The sequence below is a fragment of the Pieris napi genome, chromosome 20 (genome assembly GCF_905475465.1).
Source record: "Pieris napi chromosome 20, ilPieNapi1.2, whole genome shotgun sequence".
Taxonomy (NCBI): Eukaryota; Metazoa; Arthropoda; class Insecta; order Lepidoptera; family Pieridae; genus Pieris; species Pieris napi.
In genome coordinates this window covers 4591468-4599056 of record NC_062253.1, presented here as the reverse complement: position 1 = coordinate 4599056, position 7589 = coordinate 4591468, and positions in this window count along the sequence as shown.

Genomic DNA, 7589 nt, shown 5'->3' with positions numbered 1-7589 from the left:
TTCATGTTATATAATCGTTTCGCCGTAATACATTTTTTTTCCTTAGCCTACCTTTTTAGTAGCTACATACCAACATATGGAACATTTTGCTATTACAAAGAGACTTTTCGCTACTCCAGAATGAAAACTGGTTTTTAGGATTTTGCTTGCCTATTTTAACGACGAATTAAACGATTCTTCTATCGCACATTAAGTCGATAATTTGTAGACAATTGACATGCCCCACGGTTTTATTTTAGTCTAGTCTATGCATATGTTTATAATTCCCACGACTGTATCTATTTTATTATTTTTTGGTTTTTAGTACATTTATCTTAAACATTGCAATGTATGTTTAACATAAAACCGTTTAACTTAAAAAGTTTTTTTACCTATTTTTATTTTCTAGGTTTTAGTTTTTATTTCGCATTCTGTTTAATTCATTTAGTGCTTCATTATTGCAAGGTTCCTTGCCCGTTAGTTTATATAAATAAATAAATTCTATAATATAAATATAATATATATTTAATTAATAAAATAGATACAGTTTTTAATATAATGTTATATACATATATATAATATTTATTTATTTTTATTTTATTTATTTAGTTTATTGTATTGTCACCAAAATCCAAAGTGTATACAAAATTTCAGATTAATCGGTTGACAGGAAGAGGGTGAAATTTGAATTACTAAATTTGACCCAAGAATAAATAAAACAAACGGGGTGAGCTAAATATAAAACCGTTTAATATACTCGATTGGTTCAGTCGTCTTCGAGTTTTACACTATGTAACCTATTTTGAGATTAATTTATGTTTATGCCTAACATGATCACGGGTAACGGGTAAACATAATATTGCTTGTATCATTTTCGTTGACTTAAGTACTTTCGATGGTGTGCACTAGCTGTGCAACGATGGATTTCGTATTTTGTTTTGATAACTTGCGCGTGCGGCAACTACTTGTCAATCTATTTCTTAAGAAATTTAAGGAAAATTACCAAAGAAATAGATGCTATCGTAGGCCATATAGTTGTTAAGATTCCCGAAAGAGTTTGAAAAAAAAATGCGTTTCTTGTAGATTTAGTTTTTCATACATTACGGTAAGGACCTTGTTTCACAAACTACTTGCAATTATGCGGCGGCGCGTCCGCCTATCTGTTTCCAGGAAGTGGTTGCGTAATTTGTTTCTTCCAGAACACAAACAGTTTTTATTACTTTTAGCTAATATAAGTGTTATATTTAAACACGAAATGTATAGCTTAGTGAACATGGCAATGCGCTTTTCTTAAGAAAAATAAAAAATGCCGTTTGTTAGCATATACAGTGTAAACTCTTTATAATAAATTTCAACAATGCTCAACTGAGCATTGTTATTCGTTATAGGGCAGGAAGAATTAATGTATGGGTATTAGGTTAAACCAAATAAATTTAATTCATTTTTACGCTATAGAGTTTATCGTTATAACGATAAATATGTTCTATATATGTGAAGTCTCCAATACGCATTGGGCTAGCGTGGGGACTACAGACCATTCCCTCTCGCCTAAGAGAGGAGGCCTATGGCCATTAGTGGGACATATACGAGTATATGAGTACGCTGAAAATCTCGAAGTTTATTAAAATTAAACTGTGTACAACGTGACGATTTTTACTGATAGGGCCCCATCAAAATAATAATTTGCCACGGGCCCCAGATGGTATAGTTACGCCACTGCACCGTATGACTGTATGCTTTTAAAATGTCAATTACGCCAGAAAAGTAACAGCTAGTTTTGTTTAATAAGCTATCTAGTCCACAGCTGTTACATGATAACAATAACCTATATTATGCATCGTGGAATTTCCACCGATGGTTATAATGACGATAACACAGCATGAAGCAAGTAAGCAACAAAACATTATGTGTACAAAACTGAAAAACTCTAAAGCTTTGACTACGATTCTACGTCACTTCACGTACTTTAATTCTACGTCAAAAAGTGAATAACTTATTAATGGATTATCTTTATTGATAGCTCACTGTTGGCCTGAAGAGTCTTGACAGATCAGCTCGGCCTGTTTTGGTAAGCGTTATCGGAAATGGACCACAACTAGCGCAAGGGCGTCTGCTGCGAGACACGGACTTAGACTTGAGCTGTGTGGGCAATTGCCTGAAGGGCAGGAACCCCATTGGAATGAGCGAAGTATTCGTACTTCGCGAGAGACCTCGCCTTCCCCGATGAAGTTTCTATTCTAATCTGAGTTTGCTTTGCCGCGCGGGCTGCTTTTAATTTGTCGTTAACTTACGGGGGTTTTTCGGGAAAGTAGAACCTGTGCTAGTTAATTCTTTTTTGGACCAATAAAAATATGGACATTGGTTATAATATATAAAACAAACGGCACTGTTATTTCGTGTTATTGGGTCGGCAGCATCATCTCTTGATAAAAAAAGCGATATACAAGTTTTCAAGAAAATTTGTATAATTAAAGCCTTACCAAAACTAATTTAATAACAAGTAACAAGAAATTTGTATACAAAATTTAAAAATCGCTTCGTGGACGTATTGGAAAGTATACGCTCACATGTTCAAATAGCATTCCCGTCTCAAAGCCAAATTTTAAGCTACCAAAGCGTTCTACCTGTCAAAGACATTGTCAGTTTCTACGCTCGACGTATAGGTATTTGACTTTTACTGGGCTAAGGGTCGTGATATTTTCGATATTAGACCAACGATTTTCAAGGAGCTCTGGACATTTACGCATACATCCAGACTAAAATTACATCAATAAGGGCCATTGACCTCCTCAATAAAAATATATATTAAATTACCGGAAAATTTATAGTATGAAACAAAACACTTCAGTTTTATCAGTGTTTAAGGAACTATTATATTAGAAATGTTATGACACCGTTACAGCGTATGTGACTGATCGACTTTAATCTAATATAGAAAATTCTCGTGTCGCGGTGTTTGTGGTTAAACTCCTCTGAAACGGCTCGACCGATTCTCATGAAATTTTGTGTGTATATTGGGTATGTCTGAGAATCGGACATTTTTCATCCCCCTAAAAGTTAAGGGTTAACCCCTAAATATTTTTTTTTTATTTTTAGATACTTTTTTGTTTTTATGATACAGCATTAAAAAATCCATACAACCCCTAACTTTCACCCTTCTACGATCAACCCCTATCTTTATATAAGTAGTTAGTTTATTAATAATGTTAAGTACATACTCCTTTTCGCAACGCGAAGCCAAAGCAAATATAATAAATCAATAATGTATTTACTTATAAGATTAAAAATGTATAAGAATAGAATTAAATATAATAAATCATGTCCTCTCACATCATTGCTGTGCCTAACCAAGGTCCTTATTGTAACCAAGTTTTTTTTGCTCCTCAGCATAATGCTAAGCCAGGGCCAATTACAACCACAGTACACACACATTGCACACTGGAAGCGAACTGAATGGCAAAAGGGAATTTTTAATTTTAGTTCTAATTTTTTATTGTTTTTGATGTTTTATTTAATTTTTTTCTTTAAGTACTGTGATTTTGTGTGTTTATGTGTGTGTGTTTTTGATTGTAATAAATCTTATGTCTATGTCTATGTCTATGTCAAATTGTAACATATCACCTGTAAAATATGAATCTGAATAAGGATTTGACATTGACAAACTCTGCGCAGGGTGAAGATTGAAGAATATTCTAATAATAATAATAATAAGGAAGTGTCAAACAAGTACAAAGAACGCATTATTTTTGCGTTAATTATGTTTTAAATTATTCAGCATTTGTTTAGCACAAAAGGTGTTAAGCGATGATGTCATCAATATCGATTTTATGTATCTTTCGTAATTATGATAACAGAGAACTAACAATTACGTTGTCTTGTACATTCATCGTTTGTGTACATAAAAATACATTGAAACATATTACTCTATAGCATAACTTATTATTTGGCAAGTTTTAGTAAAAACTAAACAATCTGACTTTAGTTATTATTTTACGAAAATATGGCATTCAAAAATTAAGAAATGTTGACATTTTATTTTAACTTTTTATCGACCTGAAAATATCTAAGCATGGTCTCAAATAATTCTATAGTGCAGTGACTTCGAAATATTATATATTATATAATATACCCTATAAATAAACCAATTATTCTTTATTTCGCAATACAGCGAGGCAACGCTGCCAGCGTTAAAGGTACACTGCCAGAGGGAGCAAACTTTTTAAATTTGTTTTGAATATTCTTTATATTAATAAATATTTTTATTATTATTATGTAAATAAATAAAATAAAAAATAAATCAATGGCGCTACAACCTTATTAGGTCCGGGTCTCAGATTTCTGTATCTGTTTCATGATCATTTGTTAATCTCATATGCAAGTAGGTGATCAGCCATCTGTGCCTGACGCAAGTCGATGTTTTTGGGTCTAAGGCAGGCCGGTTTCCTCACGATGTTTTCCTTCACAGTTCGAGCGAATGTTAAATGCGCACATAGAAAGAAAATCCATTGGTGCACAGCCGGGGATCGAACCTACGACCTCAGGGATGAGTGTCGCACGCTGATGCCACTAGGCCAACACTGCTTATAATTATCATGTAGGTTAAGAAAATCCTAAATACTGTATATTGTTATTTTATATATTTAACTCTCTTTATACATTCTATATATACCAGTAAGCGAAGTGTTTTTAAAACCCGTCTTGACATTACGCCTAATTAATATGCTGACAGCGCGTTTAATTAAAACGTGTCTTCAAGTGAATTCTATTGGCTAATTGTTTTGTTAACTTTATACTAATCTTAATATTGAAAAAGACTAGTCTTTTATTTGGTTAAGAATTCCATATAAATGCTTCTTTATTTGTACAAATGTTAGAAGCTACTAAACCGGTAACTATTTCAACAATACATAGGCTGTATTTGTTAAAATATTATTTTAACTATACAAAAATTTAATTTAATAACTCAAACAACTAGGCGCTGTTATTGAAGACGGTCAGTATGGGAATGCGATGAAAAATGGCCTACAATGTATACTTATTGTAAAATTAAAGCTATAACGTAGAGTATATTAATTACATCTAAAAATGTCACAGTATTACCACACTTTAATGTCTTTGTATTAATCAATCGTGCCTAAACCGTTTAGGCGTGTAAAACAATCTGTAAATACTTTAAGAACGTCTATATAATATAGATGCTTAGTCAGTCCCATTATGTTCATAATAATAGAATAGTGTTGTTTACAGGCCTCGTATCAGTTTCGCAGAAGTAGATTAGTAGTTCAGTGAATCATTGTTAGCATGGATAATGCCACTTTAAGGTTGCTCTCAATTACTTCCTCTATGCGAAAAGTATGGGTGAGGAAATTACTTGAAATTTTAATATCATCCAATCCATGTACAGTTTTTAGTTTTATAATCACTTGATTCCCGGCGAAACAATAATCAATCGTCGATGAAGCAAACATGGAAACATGTGTTTCAAACTTCTTAAAGATATTTTTATTGAAGTTATACTTCTTTAGGCACGTTATGCAAAATTGATGAGAGTGAAATTTTACGATGCGCGCGCACCGTTACACAAAATTATCAGTATGAAGTTGCCCCGCGGAAGATGCTACGGCATTGGACATAATCACATTCGAATAATAATAGAATTAATGTTACACTTAATGTAAGAGAATAATAATAAATATTTACATATTTAATTTTTCAAATGTAAACTGAACTTCATTGACTATAATGACTCCTTTTCCAGTCTTTGATTATTTAATTGTAATAAATTATTTGCATGCAATCAAAAACTATTTTTAATAATGCCAAAGAAGTATAACTTCTTACGCGCGTACATAAGTACACGCACCCTTTTTTTTGTTTAAGCATGCAAATGTGTGGTGTATTAGCGAGTGAAGACGGTTCATGTTTATTTTTATAGAACGGGCTCGAGGTTCATCCGATGTTAAGCCACCGCCCTTTAAGAATTGGTACGCACTTTACTTGAAACATAAGTGGTATTGGTTCGGAAATAGTCGTATAACATTAACCCTCTAAAAATACAAAAATACTTGTGGTTTCTACTTAGCGATGCCTACATCACCTGCTATCCTTTTTCATACGTTCCGAATTGTGTAATATCATTGACATTTAAAACCGACAGTTTGTCTAGTACGAAATCATGAACCATGACTTTTGCGATTCCGGCTTTTATGATTTTAGAAAATTAACATGATATCGACAGTTCCATTTTAATTTATTATAATTATTCATGATGAAGCATTGAGTAAATTTAATATTGATTAAAGCTAATGGTGACAACATCAAAGTGAAACTGATTTTGTTTTGTTTTAGCATTTTAGAATTATTTGTCTTTTATTTAATCACAGTACATATGTACTATGTTTTCTTATTCAATTCAGATTTTTCTTATTAAATTATTATTTATATTCATTATGAATATCATAATCCAAAATCCGTTTTAACCGACTTCAAAAAACACAGTCGGAGTTTTTTTTACATAAATCATAATAAAGAAATCAGTGGCGCTACAACCTTTTTAGGTCTGTGCCTCAGATTTCTGTATCTGTTTCATGACCATTTGTCGATCTAATGGGCAAGTATGTGATCAGCCTTCTGTGCCTGACACACGCCGCGCCGTCGACTTTTTGGATCTAAGGCAAGCCGGTTTCCTCACGATGTTTTCCTTCACCGTTGGAGCGAATTTTAAATGCGCACATAGAAAGAAAGTCCATTGGTACACAGCCGCGGATTGAACCTACGACCTCAGGGATGAGAGTCGCACGATGAAGCCACTCAGGCACATGATCAGGCCGATCTGTGGCCCAGAAGCTAAGCAGCAGGGGAGTGTAAAATCTTAACTTTATATACTTAAACTAGGTCTTGTAGGCTTTTCGTCTCCCGCCGGACCTTGGCGACATCTTTTCCGGAAATATCCTCATGATATTTATGGGCCAGTCGGACCCCGCTGACCGGCGGGACCCGCGTCACCTATTGTGCTATTCATCTTACTGGCGTATTTGACAATTCTGTGGCAGACATTTTCCAATTGCAATCTGTCCTCAATCAACATGTAGGATAGCCCATCACGGGATATCCACGAGCCAGTCAGGATCTGCGCGATGTAAGGTGTGAACTGCCTTATTTTGGCTTGTTTGTATGCCGCGTTGGCATCTTTGAAAAACATTTTTGCGGCTGAGGCTCTTTCAACAAAACGTGATGCCCCCTTCCAGGTGTCTATCGAAGGAGGTTATGAATTCGACATATATTTTTTTATAAAACGTAGACTACAGCAAAATTGTAAACAAACTTAACGCTTGTTGACTACTAAGAAAAACATTTTACTAACACATTAGGTTAATAAACAAAAAAATTCAAAATGCTTGAATAAGATCTGTAGGTTGCGGATTTAAATATAGCTTATACCTATTTCCAATACACGCCCGCATAAAGTAGGTACTTTTATAATTGGTTTCTTAATCTACAAACGGAAATATTATCGAACTTAAAATTTGATGACTCTGATCGAAGGTTCTCACACAATACTTGCTTCCGTTTCATTGTTTAAGTCTGTGTCAATACAAACATTACCGATT